Here is a 22,002-nt window from a genome sequence, read left to right as displayed (position 1 = left end):
CATCTTTCTTAGATAGCAGCTGGGAGACGTGATTCCCAGCTGAGGTAGACGTACACTCGCTAACTTGAGTAGAACTAGCATCTAAAAATAGCAATGTAGCTGCAGGGGCACAGGCCAACTCCCAGGCTAATTACCTACATACAATCCCACTTGAGCCACCGCCCCTGCTACTGCAGCCACACCCCTATTTTTAGGTGCTAGCTCGAGCAGAGCTAGTGCAGATATGTCTATCCAATTGCTGTGTGGACCCACCCCTAGTTAAACAAATCCACGTGAAGAAGCCAAGAAAATAAATCACCACACTCACCTTCGCTGAGGACCCAGGACTAGGTCCCTGATTCTTCTGCTCCAAAACCCAAAAGCTTCTGCTACTTGATCTAAATCAGATCTTAAATAATGTGCAGTACTTGTATATCCTTTATCCTTTCTGTGGGTCAGCTACTAGAGGACGAGAGAGAAAAAACTCTCGATTGTCTATGTATTGTACTTATATGGCCATCACCACTGTAGTATCTGAGTGAATGCCTCACAATCAAATACGTTTATCCTTGCTACCCACCTGGGAGGCAGTGTTATCTCCATTTTACAGATGGGGAACTGAGGCAGAGAGAGGCTAAGGGCCAGATTTTCAAAGGAATTTGCAGAGATGCAGGTGGGCACCTAGGCCCAGGTATTTAAAAGCATTCCTGCACTCAATGTTGCAATGCCTAACTCATTTGGGAGCTAAAGTTTCATTTTTCAAAGGGATTTAGGCACTTAGGAGCCAAAATCCCATTGACTGTCAACTAAGTGCCTAAATCCCTCTGGAAAATAAGACTTCGGCTGATAAATTAGTTTGGCATTGCAACATTGAGTTCAGCAATGCCTAAATACCTATAAAAAGCTATGGCCTTGTGAGATTCTCAGAAATACCTAAGCTTTTGAACATCCCACTCAGTACTTACCTGCATTTTCAGGCCTCAAAATACCTTTGAAAATCTGTCCCTATGGGACTTGACTAAGGTCACACATGATGTCCATATCACAGCAAGGAATTGAACCCTGGCCTGCCCTAATCACTGGACCAATCATTCCTTGTTACAATAATTTCCCATTGTTACCGTCATAAACATACAGCTATGGGTAGCATAAAATCCCTCCTTTACCTGTAAAGGGTTAAGAAGCTCAGATAACCTGGTTGCCACCTGACCAAAAGGACCAATAAGGGGAGAAGATACTTTCAAATCTGTGGGGGAAGGTTTTTTTTGTTTGTTTTCTTTGTGCTCTCTCCAGGTCAGCAAGGAACCAGGCCAGGGAAAATACATCTCCTAAAGCCATCTCTGAACTAAGCATCTACGATTACAAATTGTAATTAGTAGGAAGGAAATGCATTAGATTATTTGTTGTTTTAGCTTGTGAATCTTCCCTGTGCTAAGAGGGAGGTTTATCCCTGTTTTTTGTAACTTTAAAGTTTTGCCTAGAGGGGAATCCTCTATGTTTTAAATTTTATTACCCTCTAAAATTACCTTCCATCCTGATTTTACAGAGGTGCTTTACTTTTTTTTTCCTCTTTATAATAAAGTTCTGTTTTTTAAGAATCTGATTGGTTTTTAGTGTCCTAAAAACCCAAGGGTCTGGTCTGGTTGGTAGATTATTCTCAAGCCTCCCCAAGAAAGGGGGTGAAGGGACTTAGGGGAAACAGAAACTCCAAGTGGTCCTTTTCCTGAATCTTTGTCTAACTCACTTGGTGGTGGCAGCAGTACTCATCCAAGGACACGGAAGGATTTGTGCCTTGGGGAAGTTTTTAACCTAAGCTGGTAGAAATAAGCTTAGGGGGTCTTTCCTGTGGGCCCCCACATCTGAACCCCAGAATTCAGAGTGGGGAGGGAACCCTGACAGCTACAAAACTGAATCCTTTGTTAAATGGATTAGAGAGGGAAAAATGGAAAGAGACTTGCAGATAATGCAGAACTGTCTCTGCTTCCCAATATGGGTTCAAACCCTAACCTCCTCAACTCAGCTGTCACCAAGGCCCACTTACTATTGAAATCAATGGAGGCTGCTTTGTCTAAGCCCTGATAGAGGAATTCAGAATGTGGCATACACAGAAACGCCATTCCAGGTGCGCACTGGTGATGCTCTGGTGCTTCAGATCTGGGCTGAGGAAGGTTTCAGGAATAACAAGTTCAGATAAAGTAAGAATTAACCTGAACTGTTCCCTAGAGCCTGAACTGAAGTCACAAGCTTGTTTGGTTTTTTTAAAGTTAAAAAACCAAGATTTTTTTTTTCATTTTTTCCAAGTCATTTTTTCCATTTTCTCCAAGTCATTTTTTCATTTTCATATTGCTTCTGAACTTCCTGATTGTAGCTAGAAGCAGAAGTGCTTAAATTCTCTGGAAGAGGCAGCAGTCATGCACAGACTTCAGGATAACAGCACAAGCGGAAACGGAGGCTAGTAAAAACGCTAGGAGGTTGGGGCATTTTGTTACTATGGTTAGATGTACCCATGTATCTCCTGCTTTAAATTGCTAAGGAGTCAAAAGCAGGCTCATTAGGCAGCTTCGAAATTCAATTGTATTCTCAGTGCAAAGCTAGCCAATTTTGTTGAACTTGGTAGAAAACAGAAATTTGAGGGCTCACAAATCCCCCCAAACTAACGCCCCAATCCTTTAATTAAATAAAATTTTCCCCAAGGTACTTGGCATCTGCTTTGGAACTCTGCTTAACATTCATCGCAGGATCAAGCCCTGCATCTGAACGTTGAGGTGTGAAAGCTTGTGGAAATATTGTTTTGTGTAGGTCAACTTGTAATATTCCCAGCTGACACTGACATCTCACAAGATTGCCAACCCCATGATGCAGAGGCAAGAAATTCAGATGAACCATTATACGCTATCTGAATAGGGTGTTAAGAAGGGGAAGATAGGAACATTTCTTCTGCAGGGATAAGCAGCGGCAGAATAACGTTTTCCTTTGGCATTGACACACCAGCTAATGGGTGGGCTCTGACATTGATGGAGCGTGGCTGCAGCATTACCACAGACAGCAGTATATATTGTACGAGGGGCAAGAAGCCTAGATGGGGGAGGAAAGGGAAAGGGAAAGAAGACAAGAAAATTACTGTACAGGAAAGACAGTGGGAGTCAAAGTCCGAGTAACTGCCTCTTCAGTCACAGTCCAACACGGCTTTTGTACCCAAGAACGTGCAATAAAGTTCTATTTCCAGCCACTGTAAAAGCCATTTAAACAAATACCTGATAAATGAATACAACACACAAACCATTTCCTCCCTATTTCCTTCCATTAGGACTGAAATGCTTCAGTTAATCATCAATAAAGAAATCAACCCCTAAAAGGAATGACTAGGGGTCATATTATTCAAATAACTGTCCAGCCCCACCCTATTTCTCATCTTGCAAGTTGCATTGCTTGGTGGTCTAAAGCAGAGACCTGCGATCCAGGAACACCTAGTGTTAATCCTGACTGCATTAAGGAATCCCTTGATGGGTTTTGTGGAAGTCACTTCACCTTTCTCTCTCTAAGTCTCACTTTGTCCATCTACAAAATAAAGATATGGCATGCTGTAAGGTCTAGTTAGCTGATGTTCATGTAGCACCAAAAACTCCGAGGCAGATAGGGCAACTTTCGGCAATATCTTTGGGAGCCCATATTGTGAATGGTTTATGTATCACTGTGGGCTAAGGATTGTATGCACTCCTCGAGGGAAAGTCTACAACAGCTCCAACAGGAAGTGAAAACAGAGGGGGATAATTAAAGCAAATCTCTCAGGTTACAGAACACCTCTAGAGAGGAACCACCGCATGGGGAGGGTCACGTATTTTGGTTCAAACTGGATTCTCCAGACAGCAAACAGAGAAAGAAAGGACTTTTAGGATAAAAAGACCTGCGGCCTTGGTTCCAGTTCCTGATCTAAAGACTGATATGAACTTGTAACCACAGTGAAAACCCAGTTGTGGGGTTTGAAGGACTGACTCCTGCACCTAGGTTGGAATTAGGGTGATCTCTGGTAAGCTTTTTAGCATGTGCATAGGTGCGTCTATTGTTTTATCTGCAATCTCTCTCTAATGCTTTTACTTTAAGAATAGACGTGCTTGCTTAGAAGGAGCTGAATAACAGCTGGCAATACACTGGTCAAAGCCCATGGAGAGAAAGCAAAACCTAGATGCTGACCTTTTAGGAAAACTGGCCTGCTGGGGATATTAGAGTGTAGCTCTGGGAGCTGTGCAGCCTTAAAAACTCCAGTCAGAAGGGAGAGAGATGATGGCTAGGAACTAGAAACCTTTCAGAAGGTGCCCTCAAGGGACCACGGAGAAGAAAATACAGGTGCATTTACCCTTGAAACTCTGACATGCACCCAGTATTACTATTTCAAACAGCCTTAAAATAATGGAAACAGATTTAAGACAGGTGGGATCAAACTTTCAAAAGGGCTATGGTACTGCCAGCCCTTATTTAGGTACCTGAGTGGTTTTGAAAATCTAGCTCCATTTGTGGATTCTATGAGCTTCTGAAAATTCTAGCCTCAGATACTAGTTCTTTGTGCTATATACAGGGTCCTTTGGTATGTGTGGGGTCTTATCCAAGTGATCTGGAGCAAATGACCCAGTAAAGTTTTACACCTTCTAAATGGATACGTAAATTGTACACTCAATAGAATATAATGTCCTGGGCCCAACTGTTTATTTGAGCAATTTTCACTTCATTAGCTTTCAGACAGAGTCTTTCCCTGACTAATATGCGAGTCTGTACTGAAAAATGGCACCTTCTTACTCAACAGATCTGGCCCCTGCATGTATTAATTTCAAATTCTGATCTGCTGACTTATTTCTGTGAGTGAAGCTTTTACTGGTTTTCACTCCCGTTAGCCCTGCAGAGTTAACAGATCAATGGGAGAATGAGCTGGGTTCTATTTTTTTTTTCTTGTCCATCAACAGAATTGTTTACTAAGCTCTAGTTAGTTACATTTGTGCAACATCTCTGAATACAACTGGAGTTGTTCAGATGGCAATGAAGGCCAAATATGACCTGTCAGTAGCAACGTTGTATGAGAAGGAAATAGCCCAGCTTGACTCTCAGAGCCCAGATTGAGTCTGCAGGGATGGGATTTAGAGAAGTATCTTTATATTAGTAAACTAAGCATATTTGATGCAGAAATCTTTGAGAGGCAATAGACATGGAACTCCACAATGCCATTTCCAGTCTCCTCTCAGAGCAGATTCACCATTTAACTGCTTCCTAGTGACACTGTGCAAAGTTCTTAGCAGTGCAAATTCCAAAGAGGTTTTTTTCTTCTTTCAGCCCCAAGAATGGGGGCTTCTCTCCCTTCTTCTACTGCTTACGAAAGGTTCACATGGCTGGTATCTTGGGTTCCTGAAAAACAAGCAAGGTAAGGAAGGGGGGTTATCTGATTGGGTGGGAAATTACTCACTTGAATGCTAGCATAACTCACACTAGAAAGGATGCATCTCTGTCCCTCTCTAGGGACTGGTCCACATCAGAAGTTAATGAGCCTTTTTCCACTGCCGCTTGGGGGGGCTAGTCCTCCCATTGCGACAGGGAGGACAGTTCAGTGGTTAGGGTGCTGGCTTGGGATTCAAGAGAGCCTGGGTTCTGTTCTCCAAGGACTTCCCCTACGACCTCAGGCAACTCACTGAGGCTGAGCTCCCAATCTGTAAAATGGAGATGACTCCCTACCTCACAGGCGTGCTTTATGAGGATAAATACTTTAAAGAGCGAGAGATGCTCAGGTACTACAGTGATGGCTCTCAGATAAGTACCTTAATCCTTCAATGTAGGCACAACAGAGGCTCATGCTTTTAGCACTGCAGGTCCCAAGGTTTTATCCTTACCGATGGTCCAGCCAGCACTGGTTACACAAGGGTTGTCTACCAAACACCTAGTATGGGACTTGGATTCTGTCCTCCGGTGGGGCTGTACAGAGCCCAGACAGGAGACACAGCTGCGTGGAAGGGCTGGGGGGCAGTACAGCTATGCTGGAGGAGCTGCTGACACAGGGAGCTGGCTCCTCCGAGTGACAGCCCCACGTTTTGCTTCTTTTGCCACTGTGGTTTCCGGGAGAGCCCTGCGGTTCAACAGATACCGATTTCTATCTGCGGATATCTGCATCCATGGGTATAAATTTGTGTCCACTCAGGGCTCTAGTCAAGGAACATTTTTTGTGAGGGAGGAGGGTCGGGTTGGGGGGGGGGGTGGTCAGTATCGTACTGGTAAGAGTTAAAATCTACTTGCATCATTGGTTATCCCACTCTCTGGGGATGTTCCCCCGGAGTCCAGGAAGACTGAAAATCAAGCTCTCGATGGCAAACCAGCACTCGCTCTAAGGAGCCTCCACGCAGTACATGCCTGCACCCGATGCAAAAGCAGACAGGGAAATCTGTCCTTATTTGAATATTTTCTCTTTCTCCTATTGCCATAGTACAAGAGCACAATACAAACAAACAGTGTAATCCACGAAACCACTAATTACTCCCTGCCAGAGGGTAATACCTAGATCTGATAAAGGCTTTGCAGGCCTGTCTGGCTTGTCACTATGAAAGCCCTAGAGCTAAAAGGAGAAATACACACAACTCGCTTGACCAACTTCCTGTTCTTGCCTCTTATCTCTTTGGGCCAGACTGCCTCTAGGAAGCAGAACACCCACTTACATAGTTACTTTGTGGCCTATTTCCAGGGAGTATTAATATTTCACATAAACATTACCAGGTTTGTCATCTGCTGCAACATTAAATATACAGTAAGCAGCTGAACCCTACAATCTATGTTGGGGGGTGGGGGGGGAGGAACCTACACGTAAGCCTGTTTCTCTGGGAGAAAACTCCTAGACTTTATTCTGCACTCCATTATACAGCAAGTAAATCCAGAGCACGTCAGCGGATTTTGCAAGGAATGCCCTGAAAGTTGTAGGATTCTGCAAAATAAGGGTGAAATTCACGCCCATTAAAACCTAATTGGAAATCCAGCCTCCCCAATCGAGGACAAGGCTCCAAGGCCGCAACATGTTTACCTCCCAGCACTCATTCTTTCTGCTGCCGCTGCTCTAGCCTAGGAGTTGGAGCAGCACCTCTCCACCCTCCACAGCACTTGCACGGGATAGTAGGACAATTGAGTCTGTATAATCTGATCCTGACGCTATCAACAGTGTTGGTCTACGTGGAAGTCGGCACAGAGACAGCTCCATGGCATCCGCGCTCCCGAGCAGCCACTATGCGGGCAGCCTCACTGCACAACAGCCCTGTCATGGGGCTAGCAGTATGGGGAGCTCTATGCACCAGGCTAAGGAGAGGAAATAAAACTGATCACTAGCAATAAATAACGCCCCCAACCACCTTGCCTTTATCTAGTGCTTTTCATCAAGACCTCTCAAAGTGCTTTACAAAGAAGGTAGGGATCATTACCCATTTTACATTCAGGTAAGCACCGAGAGGTAAAGTAACTTGTCCAGAGCAGTGGCAGAGTCAAGAACAAAATACAGGTCTCCTGTGTCCCAATCCAGTGCTTTATCCCTTAAACTGCATTGCCACCATTTCTTTCGACATTCGTCTCACTTGACCTGACACCTGAAGGGCAATAGGAAGAAGTACACAAAGAGGTTAAATCCTGCTAGCCTTACTGCACTAGCACTGTGACTTTGAGACAAGCAGGGTTTGGGCCCAGACTGACTGGTGAAACTGCTCCTGCACGGCTGTCACCAAGCACTGAGCTGCCATGGGGATGCCACAGGGCAGGAAGGGCACCTGCAGCTCCTCTGGCAGGGGAAGCATGGGTGTAGCAGAACAGACCGAAACTAAATATTTTTAAGTTGATCTCATTCTTGCATCATTCAACTCTGTATTGATATGTCCTTATCGTGCTCTGGGCACTACCTAATCCTGTTTACCTAAGAGTCGTAGATGTCTCATGGAAAACTCTGAGCAAACATTCTGCTTCAAAACCTTTCTGGCTCACCACCTGCTCCAGGATTTTATGTCAACTGGGCCTTTTGGGCCAAATTGCTGCTTTGTGAATATTTTGCATGATTCTGCTCATGTCTGTGTTATCTTCCCCACTTCCATGGACACTTATCATGCCCTCTGGTTCTCTGGCTATGATGTTAGGACAACAAAAGCAGAGACTGCCCCCCAAATAATCCATCCAGTGAAACTGGAAGTGAACTCAGTTAATACTGGAACAGGACCTTAGGTGCTTAGTTTGGACAGCACGGACTCTCAAGAAACTCCGAAATGATAGATAAAGCTCGTAGTTATGAATCCAGGTTGTACCAGGAGACAAAGATATAAAACTCCAATACTCATACACAATACAAAAAACTCTTGCCAATGCATCCAACAGTGCTTCCAATTTCCATGCCAGTCACCCTACTACCTGCGGTATATTAGACTCCGTGGTAGGTGGGTGTGATGGGGGAGGGGTCACCTCACTCAAACTTTAAAGGGACAGTACAAGGGACAGGAACTAAGTGTCAAGAGGTTGGAGCATATAACTGGGTGGAGCAGGAGGGGTAGGGAGTTCTGGATTCTATTCCGGGCTCTGTAACCCTCTTCGGATAAATGTATTACAGCATTGATTGAACACTGCAGGGCTTGGGGAGAATACTGGAGAGCTTAGTGTTTTGAGAGGATAAGTATATCACATAACTCCCTGCCTTGCTTTTCCCTTCTATAAAATGAGGCTAAATGATGCGGACCCATCTCAGAGAGGGTGTTGTGAGGATACATGTATTAGATGTCTGTGAAGTGCTCTGAGAATCTGGATGAAAGATCCTATAGAAGGGCAACATTTTACAGATAGGACGTAAACCTCAGACTGTTTGGTTCTGCTGGATAATTTCAAACCCTGAGATGGCAGAATAGAGTTGAATTGGACAGGAATGGTTTCCTTGGAAGGCTTATAGAAATACTTAGAATAATGTGCATTCCTCAGTTCGCAAATTTCCCAGTACTGATTTATTTCTTAAAAAAATCTTCCCAGGCCCTAGGAGTAAAGGGACTTGCTTCTCTCACACAGCCCATCAGTACTCAGCTCTGAAAGAGAAGGAGCCAGTGGAAGTGGGAACCATCAAAGCGTTTCAAATGCAAGACCCCCATAGTCCATGAAAAACTGAACAGAGGGTGCAGAAGCAGTTTCTTGCAGTTCTGGAGTACCCTTCGTACTTCATGCTGAAAAAGTGGAGGGGCTTAATATGCTGCTGTTTTCTTTAATGAAAGCGTTGCCACGGCAACTTTCTGATCACATTATTGTGATGTGGGGAGGGAATCGCTCTGCGCCTGTCTTGCTGCTTCCTAGGCTGATGTCACCACCCCTTTCCTCCCTGCACATTCACAGAAGCCTCCCCTAGCACTGAACATTTTCTGTGATCCACAAGCTACTTGTGCCTTTCTAATGCACCAATTAAACCTGAGCCTTTAAAGTGTCATGGTTGACTAGACAGGGTTGCTGAGTTGCTCACCAAATACATAATGCTGGAGTAGAGAACACCCTGAGCCAAACTCCCACATCTAAATGCTGAGGCATGAAGTGGGGAGTCTGCGTTGCCTATGTGCCAGGCCTTTACATTTTTAAAGAACTGAATCTTGTCTGCAGAGAGAGTGGCCATTTTGTTCTTGGAGTTGCTGTGGTTTATGGGGAGAGGACACTGACCATTCCCTCTTTACTCATATGCAGATTCCAATCTCTGTCTTTAACCTACAGATCAACTAGCTTTGGAAAGACTGGAGTGCGATTCAAGAGACTTAAGCTCACTTCCCAGCTCAGCTACAGACTTCCTGTGGGCCTTGGGGAAGTCACTTAACTTGCTCTGTGCCTCAGCTCCCCATCTGTAAAATGAGATAGTTATTTCCCTATCTCAAAGGTGTTGTAATGATTGTGAGGTGCTCAGGCACTGGAGTGAAGAAGTCCATACAAACACCTAGACAGATAGCTACTTTTGTATATGGGAAAAGTCTGAGCATTAAAGCTGACCAAATCATGAAAAAAATGTTTCCTGTAAAATGAATTCACTCCAATTACATTAGAACCTTGTTTGCATTTGCTTTCTGTAGATATTCTAGCAAACAAGTTAACTGGCAGCAATGTTCATAGAAACTGGCTTTTAAGAGAACATGTACAGAAAGCCAACCTTTAATACGTAAACATGAGTGTTTACACTGGAAACCTGAGCATAAAAGTTACGCAGATCCATCTTCAGAACAAGAACTATACCATGTGCCCTATGTATCCAGTCAGAACTAACCAATGCAGCTAGAATTTTGAATTCCAACAATTAACCGCTTGTGCAGTACCTATTTACCAAGAGCTATTCATAGAAGGTATTTGGGATATAACTTTAAGCAACAGTAGAATGAGAAATTAATATACTGGTAGAAGTTCAGTGAATTTCTGAATCGAATTGGGTGGAATTTGCTGAATAAATCATATGCTGGTAATCATTACACTAAACTCTCCTGGAATACTTAAACTTTAGGGGGCAGTGTTTGAAATCCAAATTCAGACCCCAAGTCTATTATGCAAATTTTTAATTTTTTTTTTTAAAGTGAACTGAACACCTAGGTTTGACGCACACAGCCCTAAAACTTTGAGGTGTACAAAATCTGTGTGTGTGGGGTGGGCGGGGGAGGGGGGGCTTTAGCTTCTTTCTACATTGAGGGTAAAGGATCCCTGAAAACGACATCCAATTTCTAGAGGGAAAAGATTGGGGTTTAAGTAGTACTTCATGCTATTCCTTAAAGCAAACATTCACCGCATTAATTGTAATCTCAAACTGTATTTTCCACTGAATGCATCCGATGAAGTGAGCTGTAGCTCACGAAAGCTTATGCTCAAATAAATGTGTTAGTCTCTAAGGTGCCACAAGTACTCCTTTTCTTTTTGCGAATACAGACTAACACGACGGCTACTCTGAAACCCACATTAATTGTGTCATACAGCCACCACAGCATCACTCCCTAGCTCTTTAATTATTAAATTGACTGGATTTAAACAGCAATCTGACTGATTTAAAGAGACTTTTGCAAAACACTCGGCCTACGCAGTCTTCTCACTGACCAGATCAATTGGAAGTTTTTAATTAAGAGAACTAGTAACATAAGAATGATTAGAATTTTTGCAATTCTTTTAAAGGAATAACCTGAAATTCATTTGCAAGCCCAGGAACCTTTAGAACAGTATAGGAGGCTGCTCCCTTCGTTAGTGCACTTTCTCCTGAGCCACTTTTTTAAAATTCCACTTTTCTGTAAACTTTTAGGGATCATTAAAGTCAGCACCAGCTATTCATAGTTAATATTTGCATTATAGTACTACCTAGAAGCCCCAACTGAGATCAGATCCACATTGTGCTATGCCCTATGCAGACACGCAGTAAGAAAGCATCTCTACCCTGAAGAGCTTATAATCAAGTTTGAATATAAGAATGGCCATACTGAGTTAGACCAAAAGTCCATCTAGCCCAGTATCTTGTCTTCCAACTGTGGCCAATGCCAGGTGCACCAGAGGGAATGAACAGAACAGGTAATCAAGTGATCCATTCCCTGTCGCCCATTCCCAGTTTGGCAGAATTCCATTTAAAATATATATATATATAAAATTTTGATGGATAATCTCAATGTTTATTTTTAAACTCTCTCTACTTTTAGCTGTTTAAATTTTCACAGTTGCAGGAAGCCATGGGGAGGTCAGACAATTATTTCATGACAGAAGACACTGAGATTCAAAAGTGTAAAGCTTTAAACCATTAACGCACAAATTGTCAACATCACAGGTTAAAATTTACAAAGTCAACCTCCTTAAATCAAACCTTAAGTTCTCAAAAGCAGCATTTTTTTCTTACTTTATCTTTAAATTTCAATTATATTAAATGGAAATAGTTTTTCCACTGTAAACAGTCAAACCAACAATCTACATTTACAGATAAAAATCTAATCTTTCCAAGTCTACTCTAATGTAAATAAATAAAACAGACAAATGGTGGGAGAAAAGCATGATTCAAATTTTACAGGTGGAAACTGTAAACAGAGAGGATAAGTAACATGCTTGAGGTCACACAGGAAGGGTGTGGCAGAGGTGGGAATTGAATTTAGATTACCTGAAACCCAATCCAATGTTTTAAGCCCAAATCCATCTGTAGTTGCTTTACAACTCCTGTTAAACTGTTAATTTACTAACATTGGTTAGTACAAGCTTTGGTAGAAATAAAAACAGAGAAACACTACATCTAGAAATTCAACTGTAAGCCCTCAGGGCAAAATGAGAATACACGGTAAAACCTTGTGCTGAAGGCAACACTCCCTATCGATGCTGATTTTCTTTGCCGATAGCAGCCTTTGAGGGACTAGGTGTGGTAGATACAGAAAAGTGTGACACTGCACATGCAAGCCAGGCAGGGCGAGCGATGAGACTGTCTCACAGATGTTTGCATCTGGATCGACAACTGGTATTCTGAGCCTCAGGCCAAAAAGCTAAGATAGTGAACCCTGAAGAGTTTGGAACTGAAGGACGACCTCGTCTTTAGGGCATGATGTGGCTGTAAAGCACCTGTTTAACAAATGCCTTATGTCAAGGCTCTGGCTGGCCAGATGAGTCAGATGACCCAGGGTCAAGTGAAAGCTCAAAGGCAGAACTTCCTATAAGGGTCACGGGAAGGAGGAGGATGAGCTCTGCATGAAACAGGTGCAAGATCTCAGAGGAGATGCCTGCAGGGAGCAGTGGGAAAAGCCTAAATAGAGAGAAAAGCCAGGCATCAGGTCCTGGGTTTCAGAAAGGATCTAGAAAGTCCATTACAGTTTTGTTTACAGCTGACAAAGTGTTAAATAAAGATCACCCTAAAAGAAGGGACTGGAATGCTACTGCTGTTGGAAACTTTGTTCAACATACTGATCTAGGGATAGGGCACTGGCTTTGGATTCAAGAGACCTGGATTCATGTCCTGGCTCAGCTACAGGTACATCAACTTACAAGCACCATTCTCAACCTCCCAGTGGGCCTGTGCGTTGTATCTGCTTATTTTATGGACACCAGCAAGTTTTGGCACGTCGACTTGGTCTAGACATTGCCAGTAAAGGAGAACGCACTGGATTTCATTGTGCTTCATATACCAGCCACCCAAGAGCTAAGGATTCAACTGTAGAATATTTAATAGGCAAAAAGAGAAAAGGTGGCTATTAGAGAAACCATCTTCTGATTTGTAACAAGGCAAATTTGATCTGGGAAGCCACAAAGAAAATAAATAAGGAGCCCTCACTGTCTATTCTTAAAAAGAAAAGGAGTACTTGTGGCACCTTAGAGACTAACAAATTTATTAGAGCATAAGCTTTAGTGAGCTACAGCTCACTTCATCGGATGCATTTGGTGGAAAAAACAGAGGGGAGATTGATATACACACACAGAGAACATGAAACAATGGGTTTATCATACACACTGTAAGGAGAGTGATCACTTAAGATAAGCCATCACCAGCAGCAGGGGGGGAAAGGAGGAAAACCTTTCATGGTGACAAGCAAGGTAGGCTAATTCCAGCAGTTAACAAGAATATCTGAGGAACAGTGGGGGGGGGGGGGGGAGAAATAACATGGGGAAATAGTTTTACTTTGTGTAATGACTCATCCACTCCCAGTCTCTATTCAAGCCTAAGTTAATTGTATCCAGTTTGCAAATTAATTCCAATTCAGCAGTCTCTCTTTGGAGTCTGTTTTTGAAGCTTTTTCGTTGAAGGCTAGCCACTCTTAGGTCTGTAATCGAGTGACCAGAGAGATTGGAGTGTTCTCCAACTGGTTTTTGAATGTTATAATTCTTGACGTCTGATTTGTGTCCATTCATTCTTTTACGTAGAGACTGTCCAGTTTGGCCAATGTACATGGCAGAGGGGCATTGCTGGCACATGATGGCATATATCACATTGGTAGATGCGCAGGTGAACGAGCCTCTGATAGTGTGGCTGATATGATTAGGCCCTATGATGGTATCCCCTGAATAGATATGTGGACAGAGTTGGCACCGGGCTTTGTTGCAAGGATAGGTTCCTGGGTTAGTGGTTCTGTTGTGTGGTGTGTGGTTGCTGGTGAGTATTTGCTTCAGGCCAGTCCTTGCTTACAGACAGCCCCCCAATCTGAAGCAAATACTCACCAGCAACCATACACCACACAACAGAACCACTAACCCAGGAACCTATCCTTGCAACAAAGCCCGTTGCCAACTCTGTCCACATATCTATTCAGGGGATACCATCATAGGGCAAAAAGAAAAGCAGTACTTGTGGCACCTTAGAGACTAACAAATTTATTAGAGCATAAACTTTCGTGAGCTACAGCTCACTTCATCGGATGCACGAAAGCTTATGCTCTAATAAATTTGTTAGTCTCTAAGGTGCCACAAGTACTGCTTTTCTTTTTGCGAATACAGACTAACACGGCTGCTACTCTGAAACCCATCATAGGGCCTAATCACATCAGCCACACTATCAGAGGCTCGTTCACCTGCGCATCTACCAATGTGATATATGCCATCATGTGCCAGCAATGCCCCTCTGCCATGTACATTGGCCAAACTGGACAGTCTCTACGTAAAAGAATGAATGGACACAAATCAGACGTCAAGAATTATAACATTCAAAAACCAGTTGGAGAACACTTCAATCTCTCTGGTCACTCGATTACAGACCTAAGAGTGGCTAGCCTTCAACAAAAAAGCTTCAAAAACAGACTCCAAGGAGAGACTGCTGAATTGGAATTAATTTGCAAACTGGATACAATTAACTTAGGCTTGAATAGAGACTGGGAATGGATGAGTCATTACACAAAGTAAAACCATTTCCCCACGGTATTTCTCCCCCCCCCACCCCCACTGTTCCTCAGATATTCTTGTTAACTGCTGGAATTAGCCTACCTTGCTTGTCACCATGAAAGGTTTTCCTCCTTTCCCCCCCCTGCTGCTGGTGATGGCTTATCTTAAGTGATCACTCTCCTTACATTGTGTATGATAAACACATTGTTTCATGTTCTCTGTGTGTGTATATAAATCTCCCGTTTTTTCCACCAAATGCATCTGATGAAGTGAGCTGTAGCTCACGAAAGCTTATGCTCTAATAAATTTGTTAGTCTCTAAGGTGCCACAAGTACTCCTTTTCTTTTTGCGAATACAGACTAACACGGCTGCTACTCTGAAACCTGTCTATTCTTAGCTATTTTTCTAATTGTGACTGTACTTAAAACTCCAGTGGCCTTATACTAAGCACTGCATTTACCATTTTTCTTAAGAGCACAGAATAGCAGCCATATTAGTCTGTATTCACAAAAAGAAAAAAAAAAGAGTGCTTGTGGCACCTTAGAGAGACTAACAAATTTATTTGAGCATAAGCTTTCATGAGCTACAGCTCACCTCATTGGATGAAGTGAGCTGTAGCTCACGAAAGCTTATGCACAGATAAATTTGTTAGTCTCTCTAAGGTGTCACAAGTCCTCCTTTTCTTAACAGCACAGTAATCTTTATGCTTAGCTTTTTATGTCTTCAACGTCCTGTGCAAGCCAGGGGTGTTGCCAAGCAGCAAAATTCAGAACTCATCTCAATCCCAGGATGTTGATATCTGAAGTGCTGATTCAGCCCACTGTAGTGATGGGTCCAAATAGCAAAGCTGCGACCTGGATCAGCGTTCAGGGGAGGGTGATTTGGACCTTACTGTCCAGCTCAGGAACATGTAAGTCAATCAAATTCAAAAAGAACTTGAGACTGAAAGATACTAACACTGGCCTTTTTGTTAGTGTTCCCCTTCCTTCCACAGCCAACTGTTCTAATGGTAACAGATCAGGCAACGGCGTGGCAATTAACTACAATGTGGCAAAAGTGGTGTCCTTTGTTGGCAGGGGTGTTGCGGTTTTGTTTGTTTGTTTGTTTTGTTTAATATTTTTCTCCCCCAACCCCCACTTCATTCCCTCTTCTACCTTGGCTGTAACAAGAATCCATGTCATTTCCGGTGGCTCTCTTCCTCCAACAGCCTGGATGAGCTCATGCACAAGGCTGTGTAACCGTTACCGTTCCTCTGCCACTTCATGATGATTACAGAACAAAGACCCATTCTGCACCGTTAGCCTCACACTTAACGACTGTCCCCAGCAATGCAAAGGGCACAAAGGTAGAGGTCATTAAGCCAGTCCCCCACACTCTACCTTGCTGGGGCCAAAATAAGAAGGAAATGGCAAAGGGGTCAGAAAAATTGTTTTCAGATAGCTGTTTGATTCACTTCCTGGCACATCATGGGAATAAATACAAATGCAGAGGACTCTGTTCACTATAGGGACAAAGTACTGTAAGAGTGCATGACCCCCAGAGCCCAAGGACCTATACACATACATGGCAGTGTAATGGGGTATGTCTCATGGGCCTTTGCTATTTTAAATTAGGGGATGCTACACACAGGACCCACACTTAATACAAGCCCCGTTCAAGCAACGGCGTTTTGTGGATTGGTCTGTGGCACCTCCTAGGAACTTGCCTGGGTTCAATTTCTGATCAGTTATTCTGCTATCCAGCTAACCTGCACCAGCTGTCTGTGGTTCTAAAAGGACCACCTGGCTTCTGGGGATTGTCAGAGCACATTGCCCTTTGGCCCCTCCCCTTGTCTGCCCCACCACGGGGGCTGCAGGGAAGGAGGCCCAGCAGCAGGCACAAAGGGGGCAACACAGGGCTGGGAACATGTCCTTTTTTCCCCCAAGCAGGGGCTGTCCTGGATAGCATAACTCCACGGGCTCATTCCTGACTGCCAATTCTACGCTTTGCGTGGACCTGAGGTACGTCTGGACAGCTTTGGAGCCAGGCGCGCTTGGAATGAAGAAGTGCCAAGTGCATGTTAGCCTCGATAAAGTCAGTTGGTAGGAAGTCCTGCCGAAGCTTTTTAATTTTATACGTCCCTTCACAATAGAGTGGAGATCTGCCAACTTTCCTTTCACATTGTGAGCAACACAAGAAGTCAGCCTTCATGCACTGCTTAGCCTGGAAAATTTATACCTCCCTCAAAGAACAGGTTTAAAAACACACACACACACACACACACACACACACACACCCTGGCTAAGTAAAGCTGCTTCTTGCCTGGGACCCAGGAGGCAATTTCTGTGTTTAATCTAGCTGTGACCTTCCCTGCCGCTTCGTTAGTTTCAAATGTTATGTTATTTTAGGCCTGAAATGAATTGGCATTGTCCCCCTGAAGGTACAGCGGAACCCGCTCCAGTGCTCGAGGCCGTGCAGTGTCATTGTTAGACTGGCTTACGCAACAGGTGATGCAGGCTTCCCTGGATCTGCTTTTAGTTATTGTAATGGCAGACGGGGGAAATAAAATTGTTCCCCTCGCCTCTCCCTGCACATCTGAACGCTCGGTTCTACCAAGAAGTGAATTCAATAAACCATCGTCTTCTCCCTGCTCCGAGTCTGAGTCAGTGCAGCCTGCGGGGCTTCTATATAGTCATGAATGCCACAGGGGAAGATGAGAGAGAAGGATGTTCCATAGACCCCGTTTAGAGAAGCACTCCCTCAGCTGAGATCAGAGCCCCCTGGTGCTAGGTTTTGTAAAGCCACATGCCCACTGGGGTCGCCCCCACAAAGGCAAACGAGAGAATGAGATTGTAAGGGTTATAAAACATCATTAAAAGCACCTCAAGAGGAGCTTTCACTTAAATTACCCATCAGCCAGGACTGGCTACATGTGTCCAAGTGGGTTATTCTCAATACCTACCTCAGAAGGGGGGGTGGGGCTTCTATACCCAGGCCCAATTTTCAGCATACAAATCCCCCCAACGTATGTGCAAATCAGAGTTCTGGCACCAGCCCAGTGCATGAAACTCTGGCCTCACTGATATCAAAGGCAAAACTCCTATTTATTTCACTGTGGCCAGGATTTCACTCAGCATGCATATACAACTCCTCATTGTGAACACACTGGAGATCTGCTCACAATCACCCCACACTCCAGCTTGCGGGAGCCAGGGAGGGATTTATCAGATCTTTGGTGCTGCCTCCCAGGTTGCAGGATGCTCATGGGTAATGGGCACCACTGTTTTATGGGCAAAATTACTACAACTGATAAAGAGAATGCTCCAACAGGCTGCAGAGAAGGCAGTTCTGTGCTCCACATTCATTCATTCAGAAGAGGGAATGTTATTTTCAATTCATATTTTTTTTCTACCACAGAAAACTCTGGGGGTAGGCTGGTCAACAGAGGAAAGCTCAGGGTTTTCCATTCTCTGGGATTACAGACAACTATTACCAGAATAAATATTTAGGCTGAGTTATAAACTGCAGAAAAAAGGGACATTTTAAAACGGAAATATCCACAGAGCCATCACACACTGCAGTTCTATGACAATTTAGCTGCTTCTATAATAAATAATAATACCTGGCTCTTACATAGCCCTTTTCTTCAGTAGATCTCAAAGCACTTCACAATCTAATGCATTTATCCCTGCAACACCGCTGTGAGGCAGGGCAATGCTTTTATCCCCATTGTAAAGCTGGGGAAACCGAGGCACAGAGACAACAAGTTACTTCCCCAGGGTCACACAGGAAATCTGTGGCAGGGAATTTGAACCGAGGTCACCCAAGTTCTAGGCTAATGCCCTCACCATGGAACCATCCTTCCTCTGGTAATAGGTAGGCAAGCCCTGCATTAAGTGTCAAAAACTCACTGATCCTTTTACATTTCAAAGTTGAGATTTTCCATGCAAATGTGGCAGGGAAGCTAAATCCAGACCCCACATCCTGCTATTTCCTTAGTGAACACACACACACACTTCATATCTCCGATGGCACTGAGCCTTCAATTTGCCTGTGTGTAAATCACTTTGCCCTTCGGCATCCAGCCTACATCTCCTGCAGCATGCATAATTTTTATATTTAAAAATAATGGATGGATGGAAAAAAAAACAGCAAAAACTACACCCAAGCAGAATAGTGTGAAGAAAAAATTTCTTATTTAATAGGCTGTAAGGGAGTTTGTAATATAAATGGTGAGCATTAGGTGTCATGTCAGTGAGCATGTTGGGTCCCAATTAGAAAAAGGCAGCACTAGTTTAACTGCAGTAAGTGTTTGTATTTAACAGGAGTTAGGGCCAGATTTGCCAAACAGTTCAGCACAGCAGGTGCAAGCTGGCTGCTGAGTGATTCTGAGAATCTGGCCTTCTCTTGATGGGCGCTGCTGGGTCTTGAGCACTTTGGAAAATCTGGCTCCAACTACAAGTGCTCAGCACTTGAAAAACCTGCCACTTAGAGACCTAACATGCAGAGGATTGCACATAACCATAGCCAGCATGAGTGAGCTCAGTTACACCAAACACAAGGGCAGTGCAATGCAGCAGATAACATCAGCTCAAGCACGTGTACAGACACTGTGAGAGCAGGAAGAGGCGGACAGTAGGTAAACAACTCGCCATTTTCGGAGAAAAGGGTCATAAAATCATTACAGTCATGAAGGCAGATGCTGTATCATGGAGATAAGGGTGCAGGAATTTCTTACCTGTCACTCTTGGGATGCAGCCATGCCTCAGTGTCTCCACTGGTATATAGTCTGCCTTTCACTGGCTGGATAGTTCAGCTATCTAGTCAAACCTCAAAACTGTTCATCTTCTGGGAGTAAACTAGAGTCCAAGAGAAGTACAAAAATTCATCGCCCCTGGCCCAGGCACTCATAAGCAGTCCTCGACCTGTGTGAGGAACTGTACCTTTAAGAAGCTCATGTTATGTAACACAGAGACAGCTGGAACTGAGACACTGAATGAAGCAGGTCTCTGTCCAGCATCTTGTCTGCGTTCTTCATGAGCACCCCTCTCCGGACTTTTTCCCATAGCCCTTTGGTGGAGACCCACAAGCAGCTCCAACTCTCCATTTTACCCCTTAGGCTGTCACATATTCACTTTTTCAACATGAGGCGTGGCATGCTTTGGAATGATACCACCGTCCACGTTTAATCCCTGCACCCCATTGGGGTAAAGTACTAGAATCATGTCCAGGGCATCGTGTGTCTTATTAACCTAGAAGAAGTGGGGAAATCCTGCAATAAAATCTCCCCCCAGCCGACCCCCCGTCATTGATGAGATGATCAATTTGGGCACACAATGGTCATTGGGACTAGTGGGAATACAAAGGAATTATCTGCAGAACCCCTGCGTTTCAGGGTAGAAAAGTCACCCTCTGAGACTGCATAACCCCCAGATGGGGCAAGTTAAAGATAGGTATAAAAACACTTCCCACTGTTGGATGCTCTGACTAGCACAGAGTCCACGTTGCCTAGCATGAGTCCTCTTTGTGCTTTGGTGAGGAACACAGAGAAGGGGCATGCCAAAACCAGGGTTTGATAGCTGGCTTAGGGACAGTGTTGTGTTGTTCCCCTCAGACCTGTCCTGACTTCCTCATTTCCTTTAGCAGCTTTGCCTAGTTAACAGCAGCTCCGGCTCCAGCAATCAATGTAAATGCAAACCGTTTGGTGTGCTAACTGCTTTGCGACATTTGCCTTTGATTAAAATAAAGTGCTATTAAAATAAAGCCATGCTAGTCCCGTAGGATGACACAGCTTTTCCCATGGGCAGAGCAGGTGTGATCAGGCCAGGGACCCATTGTAGAAGGGAAGGAAAGGACCACACGAACTATAAAGGTGATCTGAATTTAAAATTAAGAGGATTTTATGTGGACAGCCGATTTGGGGGAGGCTGAATTTAAGCCAAAGCTAACACAACGTTTTCATTACAACTTGCAGGGCTTGTGGGCTGTGTCTTCCTTGCTTCAGCCTGGTATTTGTATATGGAAAACAGAAAGATTAAAGACAACAGAACAGCTCCACCTGGGTAAATAGTTAACCAAGTAGTCAAAATAGTGTGTGTGGAAAGAAACAGCTGCTGAATAGGGGAACAGCAGAAGAGAAAAAGGAGAGAGAAGCATCAGTAGGAGAGTGGATAGGAGGAAAGAAGAGCTAAAAATGGGGCAGCTGTCAGGAGAAGATGAGGGAATGAGCACTGCGGGAACCACCAAAGATTTGGTTCCAATAAGCCATGCACCCCTAAAGGTGCCTGAAAAGTACTGAAAATCCTTGTGGTCTGGATAGCAGGAGAACTAGGCTTTCCACCTGCAATGTGGACATTTACTATAACTAACTGAGCCTGTACCCAGGACATAAAAGCCTGTATCTCAGCATGTATATGTACAAAGTGAGAGAGACCTAGTCCTTGCACTTGCTTAGCAGTGATAGCATGGAGGAGGAAATATGGACTAACATGAGGATGTTGGGGATGGCCCACGTACAGGAGCAGAGGGAAATGGACGGACCCCTTTAAGTCAGGTGTGGCTCCCTAAGACAGCAGGCTGTCCCCAAATTCTGCACAGCCACTGTCTGTCACGCAGAGAGGACACTCTCTCCCATTTCCTCTTGCAGTTTGTTTATTGTGTGTAAACATTTGTCTTAGTCTAGAGGCTGGACTGATCCAGGCAAACCGTGTGTGCACAGAATGCTGACTCTCCAGAGGCATTTCAGAAGCTCCAGGGACAATACTTGAGCGTGCGGCAGTAACTGGCTTGAAAAAAAAAGGCTCCTGAAGCCAGAATGACACCATTTTGTCCAGCCTCAAAATCTGTAAACAGAACAGACTCAATAGAATAGAACTGGCATTTCTAAAGTGCCTGTATGGTCTAAAGCTCGTATTAGAAAACCATGAGTTCTACTGCTAGTGTGGGGTGAATATGTAGCCACTTAGGAGATTTTAAAAAGTCCCTACATCACTTAGGGTGGGATTTTCAAAAGTATATAAGTACTCTGTAAAAGCTCAGAGTCCCTGAAGATGCAAGCACTAGAGTGCTGTGATAGTGGTTTTGTTTCACAGTGGTACAGACCGGATCACACCCCCAACATGAAGTTCAAACATTAGTGAGACCATGGCTGAAATACCGTGTTCACTTCTGGTGTCCTTTTAAGAGGAGGTTGACACATTGGAAGAGTTCAGGAAACAGCTACTAGAATTATCC

General features: G+C 44.0%; 1 long non-coding RNA gene across 2 annotated transcripts in view; it reads right to left on the bottom strand.

Moving 5' to 3' along the window:
• The window catches only part of LOC119844766, a 31,838-nt gene that overhangs the window by 5,375 nt on the left and 4,461 nt on the right, over nt 1-22,002 (bottom strand). For both annotated transcript variants that reach the window (XR_005289391.2, XR_006276170.1), the window contains exons 3-4: nt 19,508-19,628; nt 308-441 (exon numbers count right to left, since the gene is read on the bottom strand). This is a non-coding gene — a long non-coding RNA (uncharacterized LOC119844766). The remainder of the gene's footprint in view (nt 1-307; nt 442-19,507; nt 19,629-22,002) is intronic.

The sequence above is a fragment of the Dermochelys coriacea genome, chromosome 17 (genome assembly GCF_009764565.3).
Source record: "Dermochelys coriacea isolate rDerCor1 chromosome 17, rDerCor1.pri.v4, whole genome shotgun sequence".
Lineage (NCBI taxonomy): Eukaryota > Metazoa > Chordata > Testudines > Dermochelyidae > Dermochelys > Dermochelys coriacea.
The sequence above is the reverse complement of the archived record's forward strand: the minus strand, read 5'-3'. Positions and strand labels throughout refer to the sequence as shown.